At 39.8% G+C, this 19,904-nt stretch overlaps 1 long non-coding RNA gene and 1 pseudogene across 1 annotated transcript in view; both read right to left on the reverse strand.

Annotated features, from left to right (window-relative positions):
- LOC127493948 (uncharacterized) overlaps positions 1–19,904 on the reverse strand; it is a 48,682-nt gene that overhangs the window by 6,434 nt on the left and 22,344 nt on the right. Inside the window, exon 2 of the long non-coding RNA XR_007924576.3 lies at positions 19,047–19,094. This is a non-coding gene — a long non-coding RNA (uncharacterized LOC127493948). The remainder of the gene's footprint in view (positions 1–19,046; positions 19,095–19,904) is intronic.
- On the reverse strand, positions 660–1,385 carry LOC149127111 (ribosome biogenesis protein NSA2 homolog pseudogene; annotated as a pseudogene).

Below are 19,904 nucleotides of genomic sequence, written 5' to 3' on the forward strand. Positions count from 1 at the left end.
TAATTAAGTTATATATATAGCTTGTAAAATATTGCCTCCAGGTGGTAAATTAACTTTGTTTTTAATATTAATATTTGAGGGGCTAGCATGGTGGCACAGTAGGTTAATCCTCCACCTGTGGCTCCGGCATCCCATATGGGCACCAGTTCTAGTCCCGGCGGCTCCTCTTCCAATCCAGCTCTCTGCTACGGCCTGGGAAAGCAGTAGAAGATGGCTCAAGTCCTTGGGCCCCTGCACCATGTGGGAGACCTGGAAGAAGGTCCGGGCTCCTGGCATCGGATCAGCGCAACTCCGGCCATTGCAGCCAATTGGGGAGTGAACCAGCGGATGGAAGACCTCTCTCTCTTTCTCTGCCTCTCATTGTCTGTAACTCTACCTCTCAAATAAATAAAAGCTTTGAAAAAAATTAAAATTTGAATAAATTATTCATTCTGGAGTACTAAGAGAGTAGATTTCTTTAAAAAAATTTTTTTTTACCTTTATGAATAGTTCTCTTCCTGATTGCAGGGAGGTAAGGCTATTTGGTAGTATACAGAAATATCACAGTAATCATAGTTGTTCCACTTAGTTTATAGTCTTCAATAATGGTACGGGCTTACTTGTGCAAAACTGCTGCCAAAAAAGTAAGACTTTTTATGCATCCTGCATCTTCAAGCTTGTTAGTAACCTAAGCATATTTCCCCTGTTATCACCTTGCCTTCTTGGGTCATAAGACCCAACTCAAAGCAATTTCACCTCAACGACAGTAATAACACTCAACATTGTATAAAGTGAGGATGATGAATCCCTTTTACACCAAATATTGACAGGTAAAAACTGGCTTTCAGTTCAGGATGTATTATACAGGCCTTCTTGAAACGTAACTCCATGGGCCTAATGAATCATTCTTATTTAAGTGGCTTCCATGTAAAGCCATCTTCAACAAAGCCAACCTTAGCAACTATTCTTTTCCATGGCTTCTGTTTTCTCTCTCCAGTTTAAATAACTTTTAATACTTCTGTTTCTCCCCCGGTGGAAACTCTAGACAGGAGGGTCTTCCCATTTTCCTGCTTTCTCTTCTAATGTGTATTTAATCATACTGGAGAGTACTTCAGCTAAGGTTCGCCCCTCTCTGTCCCACAGATTTGCAAGGACTTCTTCCTGTGGGAGTCTTTCCCTTGTTCTTTTGTTGGTGTTTTCCTTCTTATGCATCTTGATTGTGTTTCTCATTTGTATTTTCTCAGCACAGCACTGCTTATGGTAGACTTTGGCCTTCAGACCACTAATCTTTGTTTCTCTTGAACAATCATGAGCCCCTTGACTTTCCTTTTTTCTCTTCTTCTGTGATAATCCAAATAATACCACTAGCATTTGATGTCTAGTTCAATATATTCCTCTTGTGGCATGGCGCCAGCCTTAGGGCTACTGGGCACAGCCTCCCAGATGTGAAGAAACTCCCCCCAATTTTTTTTCCAAGAGAGTAGGCTTTAAGAAGTTTCCAAATTGGCCGGCGCCGCGGCTCACTAGGCTAATCCTCTGCCTTGCGGCGCCGGCACACCGGGTTCTAGTCCCGGTCGGGGCGCCGGATTCTGTCCCGGTTGCCCCTCTTCCAGGCCAGCTCTCTGCTGTGGCCAGGGAGTGCAGTGGAGGATGGCCCAGGTGCTTGGGCCCTGCACCCCATGGGAGACCAGGAAAAGCACCTGGCTCCTGGCTCCTGCCATCGGATCAGCGCGGTGCGCCGGCCGCAGCGCGCCGGCCGCGGCGGCCATTGGAGGGTGAACCAACGGCAAAGGAAGACCTTTCTCTCTGTCTCTCTCTCTCTCACTGTCCACTCTGCCTGTCAAAAAAAAAAAAAAAAAAAAAAAAAAAGAAGTTTCCAAACTTAAAATACTTAAAATATCTTTTTAATTATTTGACCAGGATTACTAATACTCCCTAAAGACCTATTCATTTTCTAATTTGTTGATTTTCATTATTTAATATACCAGTGGGAATACTTTATCTTTGGCCATGTCTAGACTTACAGATGGTTTTGATAAATTCATTTGAAAAAGAACTGAGTTCAGGAAAATGGCCAATTAATTTTTTTTAGATCTAAGCATATTTTTGTCTAAAGAGACCCCACAAAATCATCTTGATAGAATTATTCGCCTCTCAACTGGTCACTTTGGCACCATGTAGCCCAGAAATTTCATGTCATTATCACAAGGGTCTAATAGTAAACAGATTCTTGCGTTTGGGGGATGGAGGGAGGCTTCCTTGTAAAGAATCAGATTAAATATTGCCAGAAGAATGTATCTATCACTTTTATCAGGAAAGTCATATCCAAAACCGAAGAACTTTATTTTGAAAGGAATAGGCGATGCTGAAGAGGCCACCTAGGAATTATTCTCTGAACTAAACACTGAAAAATTCTCTAAAGAGGGACAAAAAATACACATGAGGAACAAAGATGCAGTTTTCTCACATGGCAGGAAGCAATGTTTTATTTGCTGCTGCCAAAAGATAAAGGTCAGAACATAACAAGACTCACCGCACACCTCTCTGCAGAGACAAACAAGATCACCTCTTGTTCGCTTTATCCGACCTTTGCCTGGATTCCAAATTGAGAATCCATGTGCATTACTCACTATCGTGATCCTGAAACGCAAATGTCACACTGTTCCTTTATGCATTCGTTTATCCAGCAGATGTGGGAATAAAAAGTAGTTGAGCATCCATCTACTGTATGATAGTTGAAAATTAGTGAACAATTCATGGAAATTCTGCGGCATAAGGAATTGGGACCTACTGAAGTTATGTAATCCACCCAATGAGCTACGTTCTCCTTAGCGGCAGAGCCAGGATGGAAATAGTTCCCTCCGACAGGGAGGGCATTTGTTTTACTTTGCTGACTTATTACCTTAAAGATATTCTGTTATTGTAATTACAATATATTTTATAATTCACAAAATGTAAAGAACATTTCATCTAATACATAGGTTTAAGAGTTGGTAACACTTAACTCTTGCTTTAGATCTTTGTTGAACTCTTTACTTAGTGTAGGGTTAATCTTATGAGCATAAAGCAAACTGAAAATAGGTCTTTGTAAAAATTAAGAGTGGGCAGGCTGGCGCCGCGGCTCAATAGGCTAATCCTCCGCCGGCACACTGGGTTCTATTTCCCTGTCGGGGAACCGGATTCTGTCCTGGTTGCCCCTCTTCCAGGCCAGCTCTCTGCTGTGGCCCGGGAGTGCAGTGGAGGATGGCCCAAGTGCTTGGGCCCTGCACCCACATGGAGACCAGGAGAAGCACCTGGCTCCTGGCTTTGGATCAGCGCAGCATGCCGCTGCAGCATGCCAGCTGCAGTGGCCATTGGAGGGTGAACGAACGGTAAAAGGAAGATCTGTCTCTCTCTCTCTCACTGTCCACTCTGCCTGTCAAAAAAAAAAAAAATTAAGAGTGGGAATAGAAGAGGGAGGAGGAAGAAGGGTAGGAGTGTGGGCAGGAGGGAGAGGAGGTTGGAAGCATCACTATGTTCCTGAATCTGTATATATTAAATACATGAAATTAGTATACCCTAAATAAAATTTTTAAAAAATACAAATTATGTATTACAGATGCAACTATCACTCTAATTGCATTCTTTCCCCTTTCTGGCTTCCTAAAAGCATCCACTGCCATGAAAACATTTTAAGTAATTCCTATGCATGTTATGTTAGTGGCTTTGTATTTATAGATACAGTAGTAATTCTTGTTTAAATTTATAGAAATGGTACATTACAAATCTGCAACGTCCTTTTTCATTTCTTATCTAACATACATTTTGATATATGAATATTTTATTATTTCTTTTTCAACTAACATTATATTAGCATATATTTTAAAACTTCCAAATGCCTATGCTTTTGCTATTTACTTAACACTTTACTGTTCTTTATTTCTAATTTTTTTCACAGTTTCTATGCTTGTTTTTTGTGGTTTGTTTTGTTTGTTTTTTAAAGATTCATTTATTTATTTGAAAGAGCTACAGAGGGACAAGGAGAGACAGAGAGAGAGAGAGAGACAGGTCACCCATCCGCTGGTTCACTCCCCAGTTGGCCGCAATGGCCGGAGCTGTGCTGGTCCGAATCCAGGAGCCAGGAGTTTCTTCTGGGTCTCCCACATGGGTGCAGGGGCACAAGGACTTGAGCCATTTTCTACTGCTTTCCCAGGCCATAGAAGAGAGCTGGATTGGAAGTGAAGCAGCCAGGACTCGAACCAGTGGCCATATGGCATGCCAGCACCGCAGGCGGCAGCTTTACCTGCTATGCCACAGTGCTAGCCCCCCTATGCTTGTTTTTTAAAAGATTTTGTATGCTTGGGAATCATTTGTTCCCTAATCATTTTGTGTACATTACATGCATGGCTACTACATTGTTTTGTTCTAATCTTCTGTATTGATAGAAATTTTTGTTTGCTCAAGCAATTAATTTTCTAAATTACACTTAATAAAGTTACAAATTTCTGATTGCATACTTATCAGTTTCTATGTATAATTTGTGCTTTATATGCACATTTGAGTGTGTTGTTAGGATCACATAGCATCATAATACCTTCTTTTTTGCATACAATGCTCTCAACTGTAATAATGTATTTAATGTAAAATCCATTTTGCTTGATCATCTTTCTGTAACACTATCAGTATATCTTTTATAAACAAGGTATAGCTGAATTTTGTAGTTGTAACCAAGTAGAATTCATGTGTTTTAGCCTGTGTTTTCATCTGCTTGTATTTATTGTGTTTGTTCATAACAAAAGTATTACCATATTATTGTGCACTGTTAACAATGGTTTTCCTTTCCCTTTTATTTTGCCTCTGTTCCTCTAGTTTATTAGTTTGATGATTTTCTTTAATTCTATTTTTCATAATTTAAAAAAATAAACAGTTGACTTGCATGGCTTTAAATGAAATTAATACCTCTGTTCACCTACTGATTAACAACTTCCAGTTCCGCATATTGTTCATATTGACCACAGGCCATCACGTGGACTGGGAATCAATTTCTCCCTGAATATAAATGCAAATGTAAAGGGACCAGTGCTGTGGCATAGCAGGTAAAGCTATCACCTACAGTGCCGGCATCCCATATGGCGCCACTTCGAGTTCCGGCTGTTCCACTTCCAATCCAGCTCTCTGCTTAGCCTGGGAAAGCAGTAGAAGATGGCCCAGATGCTTGGGCCCCTGCACCCACGTGGGAGACCCAAAAGAACCTCCTGGCTCCTGGCTTTGGATCAGCGCAGCTCCAGTTGTTGTGGCCATCTAGGGGTGAACCAGCAGATGGAAATTCTCTCTCTCTCTCTTTCTCGCTCTCGCTCTGACTCGCTCTCTCTCTCTCTCTCTGCCTCTCTGTAACTCTGCCTTTCAAATAAATAAATAAATTTTAAAAAGAAAAGAAAGTAAATGTGAAAGTAGCTGTTCAAAGATGAGCAGACATATAAAATGGAGACAAAACCCTGGTAACATTCCAATGTATAGCTTTAGCTAGCTCCTTGGGTCCAGTGAAATCCTTTTCTTTGGGTTCTTTAAGAAAATAGTACATTATAATAAACTCTGGTTTTGATTAAATTTGAGTAGAATTATATATGTGTTTGATTTCTGTTACTTAAAAACTGAAATATAAAGCAAAAGAAATATGGAAGTGAAAAATAAGATTAAGTTTGAGATAGAACATCCAAATAAAATTAATACTTTGCTGCCATGCACAAAATTTCTGGAGGTGATCCAAAATTTAGCACTAATTTTTCTAGATGCTAAAGGAAAGAAGAATTTAATTTCATTTTCAGGATAAATCAGTGGGGTTGACACTGTGGTGTAGTAGGCTTAGCCTTCACCTGCAGTGCCAAAACATCATATGGGCGCCGATTCATGTCCCAGCTGCTCCTCTTCCAATCCAGTTCTCTGGTATGGCCTGTGAAAGCAGTAGAAGATGGCCCAAGTGCCTGGCCCCTCCACCAGCTTGGGAGACTCAAAGAAGATCCTGTCTCTTGATTTCAGATCATCCCAGCTCCAGCTGTTGCAACCATTTGGGGAGTGAACCAGCAGATGGAAGAACTGTCTCTCTCTCCCTCTCTCTGTAACTCTACCTCTCAGATAAATAAATAAAAATCTTTTGAAAAAGTAGCATTGACCAATAATTAAAAAAAAGATATAACTGTGTCCATAACATAGAAAATACATTAATTTTGAAAACAAACATAGGTTATCTAATGACTAACAATTCGAAGAAAATATCCTACAGCTAACCATGAAGCAACTTCCATGTCATGTGATAAACTTCATAATCAAAAATATTCCCAGGATGGGTGTTTAGGGTCAAGGACATCTCTTGGTTACACCTGCATCCCATATTGGAGTTCATAGTTCGAGTCCTGGCTCCTCTGCTTTAAATTCATCTTCACACTAATGTACACCCTCGGAGGCAGCAGGTAATGGCTCAAATAACTTGGGTCTCTCCCACCCACATGGAAGAGCTTAATTGGACTCTTGGCTTCAGCCTGATTCAGTCCTGGTTTTTGTAGACATTTGTAGAGTGAACCAGTGATAGAAGCTCTCTCTGCCTCTCTTGCTACCTTTCCAACTAGATGAAATAAAGAAATAAAGATTTTACAATATTTCTAAAATATCAGTGAGTTGTAGCTTTGATTACTCCCATGTGAATTAATGTGGCACATGTGATAGTATGAGTTGAGCCAAGATGAAGTTAGAACTAGATCAATTGTTATCATAATCTAATTCCTGTTAAATTCAAATGGGAGAGCATTTAAAGTTTTAATTGTAAAAATTCTAAAGCCTCATTTAAGAGATTGATAAAGAAACTGCATTGGAAAGTTTAAGTTCCATGAACAAAAACTCAAATGCTTTATTATCAGGACACATTTCTCAGAAAAAGAAACACAAGCTTTATTTTTATCTAAAAAAAATTTGTATTCATACAAATACATAGACAAATGTTTGATTAGGGTGCCTAACTTTATTCTAAAAAGAAATATTTCAGAGTATTTAAAAGTATAGGAATCTCTCTTTAGTATGTATCTGTTTATCTATATCATCTATCTATAATCTAAGAAAGAAGACTATGTAAAGAATGAAAATAATAATGAACTTAAAATATTAAAATATAAAATTCTTTTTTTTTTTTTTTGACAGGCAGAGTGGACAGTGAGAGAGAGAGACAGAGAGAAAGGTCTTCCTTTTGCCGTTGGTTCACCCTCCAATGGCCGCCATGGCTGGCGCACTGCTCTGATCCGAAGGCAGGAGCCAGGTGCTTCTCCTGGTCTCCCATGGGGTGCAGGGCCCAAGCACTTGGGCCATCCTCCACTGCACTCCCAGGCCACAGCAGAGAGCTGGCCTGAAAGAGGGGCAACCGGGACAGAATCCGGCGCCCCAACCGGGACTAGAACCAGGTGTGCTGGCGCCGCAAGGCGGAGGATTAGCCTAGTGAGCCGCAGCGCCAGCCTAAAATATAAAATTCTAATACAAATGTTAGAATTGATGTGAAAAAGTTCAAAGGAAAATTTATAACTCTAAATAATATCAACAAATATCAGGAAAGAATGAGATTAATTTGCTACAGCTTCAGTATTATTAAAATTGTTTCCAGGATTAAAACTCTTAGATTCATTTATTTTGAAAGATTTTTTATTTTTATTTGAAAGTCTGAGTTACAGAGAGAGGAGAAGAGACAGAGGGAAAATCTTCCATCTTCTGGTTTATTCCTCACATGACCACAATGGCCAAGGCTGGACAAGGCTAAAGCCAGGAGCCAGGAGCTTCATCCAGATCTCCCACATGGATTCAGCGGCCCAAGCACTTGGGTCATCCTCTGCTGATTTCTCAGGTACATCAGCAGGGAGCTGGATCAGAAGTGGAGCAGTCAAGACTCGAACTGGCATCTATATGGGATGTTGATATCACAGACAGAGGCTTAATCTGCTACGCCACCACACTGGTCCCAACTTAGATGCATTTTTAAAAAGCTAAAGGAACATCTACTTCAAACCCTAATAAAAATAGCACTAAAAGTGGAAAAGTACAGAACAATCTCAAATATTAAGTCAAAAATAATAAACAAGGCATTATTAGGTGATTAAAAATATTACATAAATGGAGCTTGTTTGAAGACTGCAAAGATTATTCATTTCTAAGAATTATATTACTATAACACATAAAACTTGATTAAAATGCTATTAAAAGGTGATAAAATTCAGTGTTTTAAAGAAAATTATAAACAGATAAGACAAAGAAATGCAAATTTCTCCTAGCTGTGTGTGTGTGTGTGTGTGTGTATGCTATACACAGATAGATAAACATATTAAACTATGGCTCAATCTATCTAATGAGTTATGGTATATGTCAATACAAAAGCTAGGATAAAATTTTTTAAAGATTTATTTATTTACTTGAAAGGCAGAATTACATAGAGTCCGAGGCAGAAAGAGAAAGAGTTCTTCCATCCGCTGATTCACTTCCCAGATGGCCACAGTGGCCGGAGCTGTGCCAATCGGAAGCCAGGAGCCAGGAGCTTCTTCTGGGTCTCTCACGTGGGTGCAGGGGCCCAAGGACTTGAGCCTTCTTCAGCTGCTTTCCCAGGCACATTAACAGGGAGCTGGATCAGAAGTGGAGCAGCCGAAACTCAAACCAGTGCCCATATGGGATGCCAGCACTGCGGACGTTGGCTTTACCCACTAAACAGAGTGCCAGCCCCCCAATCAGGATCAATCTTAGGAGAAAAAAAACTAAAACTTTCCTTTTAAATTCAGGAACAATGGAACTACAATCATTATAAATTATCACAGCCATTTGAAAATTTTGGTATGGAGTTATCAGACAATAAAGGTATGTAATTGAAAGACAGTAAGAATAAAATTTGGAATGGGAGGTTAATTTTTCATTTTTATAGTAAATTTCAATTGCATACATGAAAAGTACCCGGAGGGCCAGCGCTGAGTCATAGTAGGCTAAGTCTCCACCTGCAGCACCGGCATTCCATATGACACCTGTTTGTGTCCCAGCTGCTCCTCTTCCGATCCAGCTCTCTGCTTATGGCCTGGAAGGCAGTGGAAAATGGCCCAAGCTCTTGGGCCCCTGCACCCACGTGGGTGACCTGGAGAAAGTGCCTGGCTCCTGACTGGCCCAACTCTAGTCATTGGGGTCATTGTAATTCAGTAGCAACTAGATAGAGGATAAAGGAAAGACAGGATTTCCTTCATAACAGCAAAAAACAAATTAACTGAATAAAAATAAATGTAATAGAAACACACAGTCTCTACATGACTATCTGTGTTGTGAATCCCATCTATTCTAATAGTGCCAATAGCAAGGTATAATTCAATAGGATGCAGTCTACCACTCTTCCCCTTATATCAATGTGTTTATGAAAACTTCTTTATTTCATATGCTTTATTCATCATGATTTCTTCAGTTCTTCTTGCCATCCATCCATCCACACACTCATGCAGGCACCTATAAAACAACTATATAAAAGATTACATTTTGCATTAACACCACAATGTAAACGTGTAAATAAAGTTCATGGGAAATTTTTCCTTCAATTCAGCATATGACTCTGTCATATATGCATAATTGCTCAAAGGAAAGCAAAAATCTTTTATCTGTTGTCAATGTGACCCAACAAAATTAACAGCATTGATATACAGAATTACAATGATTGAAGACTGTCAAAATGTATCTATATGAAAATAGATAGTATGAACCTGTCAGGGAGAATATCAGGACAGAAACAACTATCATCTGACTTCATAGGAAACCAAACAGGAGATCAAGTAAATGACCCAGAGAATTCAAAGTCTTGGTAATAGTTGCCCTTCTCTTACTAACTCCAAAACCAGCCCTTACCAATTCCACCAACTGACGGAATTCTGGCCGGCTAGTCCACCAGCACTCTCTTACATTGGCCACAATGTGTCCCCCTTAGACAATGAGAAGGAAAAAATATGAATTATTATCTATGCAAACGAAAATGAAATTTTTTTGACAGGCAGAGTGGACAGTGAGAGAGAGACAGAGAGAAAGGTCTTCCTTTGCCGTTGGTTCACCCTCCAATGGCCGCCGTGGCCGGGGCACCACGCTGATCCGAAGCCAGGAGCCAGGTGCTTCTCCTGGTCTCCCATGAGGTGCAGGGTCCAAGCACTTGGGCCATCCTCCACTGCACTCCCTGGCCACAGCAGAGAGCTGGCCTGGAAGAGGGGCAACCGGAACAGAATCTGGCGCCCTGACCGGGACTAGAACCCGGTGTGCCGGTGCCGCAAGGCAGAGGATTAGCCTATTGGGCCGCAGCACCGGCCCGAAAATGAAATTTTAAACTTGGAAATTTCATGACTTCCTGAACAAATGCTCCAACCATATTTTGATTGCTGGCATCACTGGAACACCATTTTTCCTAATCAAGGATGAGATTTCTCCCCCTTGTGAACAATAATGGATCTTCCATTCACCAGGGAGCAGAGAAGGGACTGTGAAATATGGGCCAAATTTTTTGTTCTGACTCTAAAATATTACACTATTGAGGAAAATTAACAGTACTTTTAGAAAGCAGGGCTCTCTGGGGCTTTCCATAAGGATTTATTTCTCTCATATCCCAGCCATAGTTTTCTGTGAATCTAGGCAGTCTTTCCTTATTTTGGCTATTATACTTTTATACATTATGTATGTACTTATGATAAATTACATACAGTTTAATATTATAATATGTTTTATTTAAATTATAACATTGTGTTTAATTTATATAGTATTAGGCTTGTTAGATCACTTGCAACACACAAAGTCCCTGCAGCAGGAGAGAAGAAAAATGTTGAAACTACCTGGCTCTTAATTTCTTATGTCTGGAAGAAATACATGACACTTCTTCATACAGGCCATTCAAAACAGCACTGTCACACGGACTCATCCCAACTGCAAGAGCAGATAAGAAATGATGAGGGGAGAATGGGTACTGAGTTAATGCTAATGATCTGTACTATAAGACATGCTCTTGGTTTAAAAGATAAAACTACAAACTGAATATCTTTTTAGCTTTCAAGATATCAGGTAAATTATTCTCAGAAGTCAATGTTGATTTTTGTGGAATAAATGAAAATATCTTCCTCTCAAAAGCAACTTTCTGCCTAAAAATTAAAAAAATCTCTCCCTGTACATGATAAAATTCTCTAGCTGTAGCCCTACTTAAGACAATGGGTATTGATTACAGTATTCAACCAAAAGTATTAAGTAGAACAAACCAAAAAAAATACTAAGAGGGATAACATATTAAGTTGTTCATCAACAGTCAGGGCAAGGGCTGATCAAGTCACCGTTTCTCATAGTGTTCATTTCACTTTAACAGGTTTCCTTTTTGGTGCTCAGTTAGTTGTTATTCTTAAGTGCTGAAACTTAACTGAAAAGTGATCACTGTTAAATATAAGAGTGGGAATAAGAGAGGGAAGAGATGTGCAATTCGTGACATGCTCAAGCTGACTTACCTGAAACAGTAGAGTTAGAAACATACCAGGGGATTCCAATTCAATCCCATCAAGGTGGCATGTACCAATGCCATCTCACTAGTCCAAGTGATCAATTTCTGTCCACAATTGATCATAATGATAGGACTAAGAACCAAAGGGATCACATAAACAAGAATAGTGTCTGCAAATACTAGCTGATAGAATCAAAAAGGGAGAGAACGATCCAACATGGGAAGTGAGCTACACAGCAGACCCATAGAATGGCAGATGTCCTAAACAGCACTCTGGCCTCAGAATCAGCCTTTAAGGCATGCGGATCCAGCTGAAAAGCCCATGAGAGTATTTCAGGCATGGAAAGCCAAGACACTCTGGGGGGAAAAAAAAAAAAACCTAAATGAAAGATCTCCGCGAGTGAGATCCCAGTGGAAAGAACGGGTCATCAAAGAAGGAGGTACCTTTCTCTGAAGGGAGGAGAGAACTTCCACTTTGACCATGGCCTTGTCTAAATATGACCAGAGTCGGCAAACTCAAAAGGCTTCCATAGCCTTGGCAGCTCATAACAAGAGCCTAGGGTGATTACTGAGGCCATAAACAAGAGTGTCAATTTGTTAAGTCAACAACAGGAGTCACTGTGCACTTACTCCCCATGTAGGATCTCTGACCTTAGTGTGCTGTACATTGAGATTTAATGCTCTAACTAGTACTCAAACAGTATTTTTCACTTTATGTTTCTGTGTGGGAGCAAACTGTTGAAATCTTTACTTAATGCATGCTAAACTGATCTGTATATAAAGATAATCGAAAATGAATCTTGATGTGAATGGAAGGGGAGAGGGAGTGGTAAAGGGGAAGGTTGCGGGTGGGAGGGACGTTATGGGGGAAGCCATTGTAATCCATAAGCTGTACTTTGGAAATTTATATTCATTAAACAAAAGTTAAAAATAAATAAATTTATTAATTAATTAAAAAAGACAATGGGACATAATTAGCAAAAGCCTCATTATAATAATATATAATTTACTTATACACTAACTCATGGTAAGGGGAAGAATTGGCTGTTATAAAAGTGAATAGAGTGTGTGCTTTGGACATGTATTTTTATGCCAATTTTCTAAAAAAATATAAGTGATCCAAGACTTAAAAGATCAGTTGATGATCTAGTAAGGGCTAAGGAACTAACACCTGGATATCTTACTTGAAGTCCCAGACTTTCACCATTAACATAGCTTAGTAGTCAAGTATGTCCTTAGTTTCTTAACAGTGCTCTCCATTTTTCGCCTTTCACTTAGGTTCCCTTAGGAATTCAGTGTCACAGAAGAAGGGCCCTCACCCTAGGCACTCCCACACTTGCCCCACAGCCAGGACTGGCTTTTTCTTCTTACCACCATCAAAATCTTTTATCCCACATCCCCTTCCAAAGATTACTGAGGCCAACAAAGACACACCAAAAGCAAACACATGAACAAAGGCACAACACAGTCTGTTGTCTTAAAGACCGAGAACACGACTGAGGAAATGACTCAACATTTATACACAATAAAATTGTGGGCAATGTAGTCGGTGCTGTGAAGGAGCAGGCTAAGCCTCTACCTGCAGTGCCAGCATCCCATATGGGTGCAAATTCGTGTCCCTGCTACCCCTCTTCAGATCCAGCTCTCTGCTAGGGCCTGGGAAAGCAGTAGAAGATGGCCCAAGTCCTTGGACCCCTGCACCCACGTGGGAGACCTGGAGAAAGCTCCCGCCTCCTGGCTTCGGATGGGCTCAGCTCTGGCCATTGTGGCCATTTGGGGAGTGAACCGGTGGTTGGAAGATCTTTCTCTCTGTCTCTCCCTTTCACTGTCTGTAACTATACCTCTCAAATAAATAAATAAATAAAATCTTTCAAAAATTTGTGGGCAATATGACAGTGCAGTAATGTGAGCAACCTACAAATCTCATTAGGTGAGTTGTGTCTTCACATAACCTGAATGTTATGATAATCACATTCCCATAAAGTCACCACAGTAATTTTGATATTATAGGAATTCATCTGAAATCATATAATAATAATTAGTTTTAACTAGACATTTTAAATATCTCCATAGATAAAATTAAATTCATGGAACATTTAACCAAGTGAATAAAAGATTGTAAAGATTCTATCAAATATTTAGATTTTAATTCATGGTAAACTCAATGAAATTAATCCTGAATATTTAGTAGATATTTGCAATGTAAACTAAGAACCTAGACAAAATGATAAAAGTAATGTGCTTTTGTTATGTTATGCATTTGTTATAACAAATGAAATAGTATCATGAAAAAGTTCATCAGACTACTATTATCAGATACTAACACGAAAAATAAAGTTTGGGGGCTGGCACTGTGGCGCAGCAGGTTAATGCCCTGGCCTGAAGTGCCAGCATCCCATATGGGCACCGGTTCTAGTCCCGCTGCTCCTCTTCCGATCCAGCTCTTTGCTAGGGCCTGAGATAGCAGTAGAAGATGGCTCAAGTCCTTGGGCCCTGCACCCATGTGGGAGACCCAGAAGAAGCTCCTGGCTCCTGGCTTCAGATCGGCACAGCTCCGGCTGTTGTGGCCATCTGGGCAGTAAAGCAGCAGATGGAAGACCTCTCTCTCTCTCTCTCTCTCTCTGCCTTTCCTCTCTTTGTGCAACTCTGACTTTCAAATAAATAAATAAATCTTTTTTTAAAAAAGAAAGTTTTTTTATTGTATACTAGTGCACCAATTATATTAATTAATGTTTCCATATTTATAACTGTCAGATTTTATTTTCATATCATTGGGATATTAAATTGATACATTTTATATAAGACACTCTGCTGTAAAAGTTGCAGGCATGTGAAAAATCTATTGCAATGTGCATTTTCACCATTAGGTGGCAATAGTTGTCCCTCTGTAAATCATAGGGGAAACTAAGTTTACCTTTTTTTTTTTTTTTTTTTTTTTTTGACAGGCAGAGTGGACAGTGAGAGAGAGAGACAGAGAAAAAGGTCTTCCTTTTGCCATTGGTTCACCTTCCAATGGCTGCCGCGGCCGGCGTGCTGCGGCCAGCGCACCGCGCTGATCCGATGGCAGGAGCCAGGTACCCATCCTGGTCTCCCATGGGGTGCAGGGCCCAAGCACTTGGGCCATCCTCCACTGCACTCCCTGGCCACAGCGGAGAGCTGGCCTGGAAGAGGGGCAACCGGGACAGAATCCGGTGCCCCGACCGGGACTAGAACCCGGTGTGCTGGCGCCACAAGGCGGAGGATTAGCCTAGTGAGCCGTGGTGCCGGCCCTAAGTTTACTTTTAATATTATTTCTGTACTGCAGAAAGATTATGCATCATTTCGCTTCAAAAAATCTTCTATCCAAATGAGCCAACTGTGTTAAGGTTTTGAGAAGCTCTACATCACTGAAAACATTTGATAAACATACATAGATAATAAAATTTGGGTTTTGCCCCTATATTTTCTGCTTGCAATATTCTGAATAAATTATTTGAAGCTAAATTATCTCTATCTCTTCCCCTCAATCTCCTCTCTCCTGCTTTTACTCTTCCTTGTTATTTATCTACCTATTTGCTTGTATATTTACCAGCCCTTTCTGTTCATGCCCTGAACACATGCAATAGCAGCTGTATAATCTTACTCCACCCAAAGTATGCATTGCATAATAACAATTCAAGTTTATAATTCAAAGTTTACCTGTTTTCAATTCTCTGATGGTTAGTGCTAAATTTTCACCGGTTCAGTTATGGTTTCTCATACCAAAACACACACTTACACAGTCTGTGACTACTTTCTTTATAATAACTGGGGGAAAATATGTCATATCTATTATAGTCAGGAAAAATGTATTTAGGTCCACTGTGGCTATATCAGAAATCCAAGCATATTTATTATATTGAATATAGTATGGCATTACTAATACTTCTAATTGCTTTTGATAACATTAATAACACAAGTATATTTTTATTTAATACCATAAGGATTTATATCTCAGGTTCTATCTTTTATTCTGGAAGGTGGAATCCATGTCTATCTTGTCCAACATCAGATACTCTGAGGTTAGATAGTGCTAGACACACAGTAGGGCCTCACTAAATGCTAGTGGAGAAACTGAATGAGAACTTCTGGGGCTTCTAGTTTCAACAACCACGTAGAATTTCAAGAATGTGGTCGGCGCCGCGGCTCAATAGGCTAATCCTCCACCTTGCGGCACCGGCACACTGGGTTCTAGTCCCGGTCGGGGCGCCGGATTCTGTCCCGGTTGCCCCTCTTCCAGGCCAGCTCTCTGCTGTGGTTCGGGAGTGCAGTGGAGGATGGCCCAAGTGCTTGGGCCCTGCACCCCATGGGAGACCAGGATGGGTACCTGGCTCCTGCCATCGGATCAGCGCGGTGTGCCAGCCGCAGCGTGCCGGCCGCGGCAGCCATTGGAGCATTGGAGGGTGAACCAATGGCAAAAGGAAGACCTTTCTCTCTGTCTCTCTCTCTCACTGTCCACTCTGCCTGTCACTAAAAAAAAAAAAAAAAAAAAAAAGAATTTCAAGAATGTACCCTTTGTGTACCCTTTGTACCCAAAAGGAACTAGATTAGAGAAAAAAAAAAACTAACTCTGAGATGAACAGCTGAAGGTATTCAGCAATAAATAGACATCTATAACTTTTCAACTTCTTAATATTTACTCATTATTCTCATGGAGCCTTGTTTTCCTCATATCAGAGAGCACCTGATATGAGGGCACTCAACTGATGATTCTTAGTATAATTCACTTACAATTGCACCAATTTATTAATCTGAATCCTGTTTAAAAAAATAATTCATGTAGACAATCAGCTATTCCTCTCCCCTCCCCACCATAGCAGCATAATCCTGGGTCCCCTCATCATTATCTTATCCCTTATTTAAACTGATCAACAGGATTCTGCAAATACAATTTTACCACCATGGTGAGGCCATGATGCTACCACCAGGAGGAAAAACTTGGGATCAGCAGCAGCTGGACGCACCTGAATTGAGGTTAATACTTTGCTTCAGTGCATCCAAAGCTCAAGTGAAATACCTCCTCCTGACTTCTCACTCTCCTAATAAGCTGTAAATAGCAAGCAGGATTGCAGAAGGGCCCCTGTATGGCCTCCTCCCTTTGAGTGTGGGTAGCCCCCATCTGGGTGTAAGGTCCCTGGTTTAGACCACGCAAGATAGACTCTCTTACCATGGATGGGAGAGAGAGATTTCAGGCTGCAACAAATGCATTCCTCGTGTCTCAAAGAAGCAAATTACATCTTGTGGAGAGAATTGCATCTTGTGGCAAGGAACAGCAGGCCTTGAAGAGCTGAGGGACTCAGCTCTGCAACCGAAGGAGCTCGAAAGAGAATCAAGTTCACAACCAGTGAACTTGAAAGAGGATCTCCCTGAGCCTCAGATGAGGTTGTAGCTCCATCAGATGTCTTGTCCTCAAGCTGGTGAAACCCTGAGCTGAAGATCCTGCTAACTCATGGCTTTATTCCTGCAGCACAGCACCTATTAGTTAAATTTGTGTTTTCAGCCACTGAGATTGTGCAGCAATGGTAAAGTAGTACAGCATCTACAAAATGAGTAAATTATTAAAACATCGATACAGATAGTTTGGTTAATGATAGGAAGCGCATCAGGATTTCTAACCCGAGGCAATGTAAATATCATAAACACATGTAAAAGAAGCAATTTTTAATTAAAGCCAAATGGCAGAACAACAACAAATTAATTATATTTGGGGCTGCTGTTGTGGTGCAGTGGATTAAGCCACTGTTTGCAACACTGGCATCCCATATTGGAACCCAGTTCAAGTTCCAGATGTTCAGCTTCCAATCCAGCTACCTATTAAAGATCCTGGGAAAACAGCAGAAGATGCCCCCAAGTGTGTGGGTCCCTGCTTCCCATGTGGGAGACCTGGATGGATTTCTGGGCTCATGGCTTCAACATGCCATAGTCTCTGCCATTGCAGCCATTTGGGGAATGAACTCAGTGGATGGAAGATTTCTCTCTCTCTCCCTCTCTCCCTCTCTCTCTCTTTCTCTCCCTCTCTCTCTCCCTCTCTCCCTCTCTCTCCCTCTCCCTCTCTCTCTCTCTCCCTCGTTCTCTGTGTCTTTGCCTTTCAAATAAAATAAATATTTTAAAAATTTAGCTACATTTGCAGAATTAAATTTGATCTCTAGCTGTCATGAATGCTCAGAGAGGCAATGTATATTTCTAAGGAAATAAACCTAAAAATCACCCAGTTTTCTGGCTTCAGAAGCTGTACTTTGCAAGCTGAACATTTTCTTAGAATTTGGCTGCAAATATTAGACTTCCGGGAAGAAATTATGGTCATCTATGAAATCTGGTGTGTTGGTCTGTTTGATAATTAATCATATTTTTCATTGTAAAAGAGTAAATTGGAATTCTCTGGAAACTGAACCTTCTCTCAGCTGTTATTATTGAAGGATTTCATTCACTTATAATTTCAGATGGAATAACAATATGATTTCATAAACAAAGTACATATTTTATTTTCTTGTCCACAAGATGCACTTCCTAATACTCATGTAAAATATTTGACAAACTGTGAAATATAATTTGTCTGTGCAGGTGTTCATCAGATGGCATATAGCTTGAAGGCCAAACACTTCCATAAGGCAACAAAATTGATCCCATTCTGATATTTCAGCATGGTTTTGTCATAATCTTCAAAATATGCCTGACAAAACCTTTAAATATGAATATGTGACAGTTGTCAAATAGTCATGTCCGATACTATCTTAACACTTTCTCTTCTCTTCAGTGACTGTTTTGAGGTTTCAAGCACAGACTCATGCTTGTGTTTGAAATACAAGAACTAGAAAATGAACAGCAAGAGTGAAGTCTCAATATCACTCACATTTAACCCATTCCATGTGTCAGATGCTATATAAAGCACCTTACATGGATGAGCTTATTTAATTCTCAACATAGCTTCATTATTTTGACCATTAAATAGAAGAAACTGAGGCGTAGAGATTTGCCCAAACTCATTGAGCTAAAAAACTGTGGAAGCAGGATTCCACCGAAGCAGACATAGTTCAGTTGTGCAATACACTCAACAAGCTAGATACGATATTGATCTGGTATCAATATATGATATCATATATGAAATATATATTTCAGATCAAATACGAAATATATGATAAACAATATATGATAAACAAAGCAAAACCAAACATTGAGGGTAGTGTCTGTTATTGAGGAAATTTTCTACTTTTTCATTACCAGGTTCTAACAGAAACAACAAAATAAACCAATATAAGGTTTAAATGATGTTTTCCTCCATCCTCAGATATCCAAATTCAGTTACAACTTCTCCCCAAATACTATTACGAGTTTTTTGCATATTCCTGCAAGAACAGTCCATTTGTATACAACAAATAAGTACAAGATGACACTTTTTTTAAACAAATGGAACATTTACACACTGTTTTGCATGGTCAGGTTTGTTGGGTTTTTTTGTTTGTTTGTTTGTTTTTTATTTAACATGTATTTCTGAGCTCATTCTGTATTAGCTTGCTAGATTCAGGTTTATCTGTTTTTAGTTGGAAACCTAGCAACTTACCACCATGAAAAAGAGTTCTCAGAAGTAACAATCCTTGCTTTTTCAGGCCTGCCAAAGAAAACACACAAGTGAGAGAAGTGAAAAAGCATTTTCTTTTTCCCTAATGGTCTGGTTTAAATTTTTCATTTTACAAACAGAAGAAATAAGGACAAACCATGAAACCAGGTTAAAGGCTCTATTTTTTTTCTCAAATTCTGATTATGTCTGTGGGTTACTATTTTAATTTCCAGTTTTAAACAAGACTTCTATTTGCTTTAAGAACGGGTTTTTTGGTGTTTTTTTGTTTCGTTTTTTTTTTTTTAGTTTCACTCCCCACTTGTGGTGTTAAAAAGGCAAATTCCAATTATTCACCGAAAGAGCAAATGACAAAATCTTTTCCTCATGCCGACTGCAACAAATCAAGAATTGGAACACCATGCTCAACAACAACAAAAAAAATGACTTGATAATTCTTAAAATCATTATTTTCTATATAACAATTGTGTGTGTAATTCTATATCCAAATCATTTGGATAACCAAGACCCTTAAGTATAAAATGTGGCTTTTATTGCTTTTACTGGTCCTTGCTCATTAAAACCTTGTTCCTCATATGTTTTATAACTTTGGATGGTGAATTTAGATTGAACATCTAGAAGCCATTCAGTAAGTGGGAATTCAGGGAGGTCTTTGATGACTGAACGTCTCTGCAGAAAGTATTTTACTTCTATCAGGTGTTCTCTGTTGTAATCTAGGACCGCAGAGTTATTTGTCTAGTGTTATTTGTCTGCTAATGCACCTGGGAAGGCAGTAGATGATTGCCCAAAGTGCTTGGACCCTGCTACCCTTGTGGGAAACCAGGATAATAGAATTCCTGGCTC

This window comes from Oryctolagus cuniculus, chromosome 4, assembly GCF_051225735.1.
Source record: "Oryctolagus cuniculus isolate XC-2025 breed Fujian yellow rabbit chromosome 4, ASM5122573v1, whole genome shotgun sequence".
Classification (NCBI taxonomy): Eukaryota; Metazoa; Chordata; class Mammalia; order Lagomorpha; family Leporidae; genus Oryctolagus; species Oryctolagus cuniculus.